Below are 2500 nucleotides of genomic sequence, written 5' to 3'. Positions count from 1 at the left end.
ACGGACCGGCTGAGAAGCGACGATAGCGAGTCTTTGAAAAACTATGTGTCCATTAGTTAGACCGATCGTCGCCGGCCGTGTGTCTGTTCGAATCTCGCAACCCACGATTCAGCGACAGGACGCGCGCTCGCATTCCTTGTGTGCGTTCGTACTTTTCAAGGTTTTTAAATGTACTTTACGCCCGACCGTCGAGAGGAGCGTGCCACTGGGCGTTTCTCCGACGGTTTCCGTCCTTGGACGCGATCGTGTCGTCAACGATCGAACAAACAAACAAATACGTTGGCGACGCCCGAATTCGCTCTCCCGCACGCGCCGGGTGGGAGAGTGATGTGGGTATCGAATGTGATGCGTGTTAATAATGAAAATAACACTCTAAAGATCTAAAGAGTTTGAAATACAAAATTTTACGATTACCCTGAACGGTGGATCACTTGGCTCGTGGGTCGATGAAGAACGCAGCTAATTGCGCGTCAACGTGTGAACTGCAGGACACATGAACATCGACATTTCGAACGCACATTGCGGTCCACGGATACAATTCCTGGACCACGCCTGGCTGAGGGTCGTTTTCTTAACAAAAGACTGCTTGCGTTTGCTTCTCGAAAAAAGAGTAATTCATTTCTTTCTAAACATCTCGCCGTCGTTCAACGAAAGTAGAACGTTTCGGAGCGGGATTATCGAACGAAATTGAAAGAATGAATGAACGATAAACAAAGAAAGAGTCGCAACGTACGAGCGATAGTTGGGCAGTTCGTCGGCGTTTGTCGTGGAAACGATGTGACGAAAATCGCAACCGATACACTAAATGCAGGCCGTTAAAGGAGAGAAACAAATTTCGAAATATCTCTTCGAACTAGCGCAAGTGCGTCACGGCGCGCGAGTCGTTCGTTAAAATTTATAAACGACCGCCCGTGAAAGCACCGAGTTCTAGGAAGATAATCTATAAAGATTCTCCATCCTGCTGGAAGTTATCGGATCGGCGCGATTGTTCACTTGTAGAAATCCACGCTCCCGACGTTGCCAGAAACGATATTTACGAAAGGTGTGTCAAAAATAAACGAAAGAAGCTCTCCTATAAATTTAGAAAAAGCAAACGAGTGAAATGTTTGAGATGATAATTTGCTGAAATGCAAGCTCGAATAGCCCCAGGGTTTCGAATGATTCCCCGCGCTTTATACATCTCTCTGTTTACAAACGGTGTATAAATGAAAGATCGCTTCAGATGGGTCGTCGCTGTTTGACGCGCGATGCTGTTCCTTTTTTTTTGTCTGTCTGTGCGTTTAGCTTCGCTAAACAAGTTAAATGGTTAAAAAGCGTCGAAAAAGCGAATACACACGCGACAAGACAAATCTAACGAGTAAAGGAACGCTCCGCTCCAAGATAAAAATGGTTGTTTACAATCAATACAGCGTTTCGGTACCCCTGATCGTAGTCTGAAACTGTGTAACAAAAGAGAGGAAAGCGAATGGTGAAGGAACTTCGAAGCCTCCGTGGCGTGGCTAGAACTTGTGATAAAAGTATGTTTGCAGCAATTATGCATGCTCCCGTTAAAACAGCATTTCAATGTCTCGCATGGCTTAAAGCTCTAGGAGGCTTCAACATTTAGAATACATACGGACTACTTCGTTTGTTAAAGATAAGCGAAGACCGCGCGACCATCGCTCGGTCGTCCAGTCCTCGAAAGTTTTGTTGCGTTCCAAAGAAGAGACAAATGGGGTTTACCCTTGCGCTAAGGGGAGAAGAAGAGAAAAGCAGTTGTTAAATCTAAGAGGTGTGTGGAGTACATCGCGTGTTGGTTAAAATTGTTAAATGAAGTATACGCGAAATGTTCTCTCGCTCTTGCTTTTCCTCTTGCTTCCGTGGCGCTCGAAAAGAAGGGATGATAAATAAAGAAACCTATTCGAAATCTCTTGTGGAACAAAAAATAATACGGACGGACGTTAAAATTGAACCGAGACGAAATGGATCGTCTTGCGAGTTGTCTTCGCTTTGAAATTGTTAAAAATTGATAAAAGCAATACGACGAAGCTGCAGTCCGCAAAATGTTTGAAGCAAAAAGGAAATAACACGAAAATTATGGGAACGTCGTGTCTCAACTTTTTTTTCCCTCTTGTGCTCGTTTCATCGAACGATAAATACAAACATTTTGAAACGAGAGAGGAGGAAAAATTGAATATGCGAAAGGTTGATTCACGCACAGTTTCTCTACGTGTTTGCTTTTTTGCTTCTTTTCGTTTATTTTTTTTTTTTTTGCATCGAGCATCATTATTCACCTTTCGATGAAACCAAAGAAATTGACGACCTCAGAGTAGGCGAGATTACCCGCTGAATTTAAGCATATTATTAAGCGGAGGAAAAGAAACTAACTAGGATTTCCTTAGTAGCGGCGAGCGAACAGGAATGAGCCCAGCACTGAATCCCGCGGTACCGCCGCTGGGAAATGTAGTGTTCAGGAGGATCCGTTTATCCCGAGACATCGAATTGCGTCCAAGTCCATCTT

General features: G+C 44.1%; 1 non-coding gene across 1 annotated transcript; it reads left to right on the top strand.

Moving 5' to 3' along the window:
* The first annotated feature begins 411 nt into the window (after nt 1–411).
* LOC143307602 (5.8S ribosomal RNA) lies at nt 412–566 on the top strand. The gene has a single exon (XR_013064707.1). It is a non-coding gene; the product is annotated as a 5.8S ribosomal RNA (ribosomal RNA).
* The last annotated feature ends 1934 nt before the right edge of the window (nt 567–2500 follow it).

The sequence above is a fragment of the Osmia lignaria genome, unplaced genomic scaffold, assembly GCF_051020975.1.
Source record: "Osmia lignaria lignaria isolate PbOS001 unplaced genomic scaffold, iyOsmLign1 scaffold0062, whole genome shotgun sequence".
NCBI lineage: Eukaryota > Metazoa > Arthropoda > Insecta > Hymenoptera > Megachilidae > Osmia > Osmia lignaria.
The sequence above is the reverse complement of the archived record's forward strand: the minus strand, read 5'-3'. Positions and strand labels throughout refer to the sequence as shown.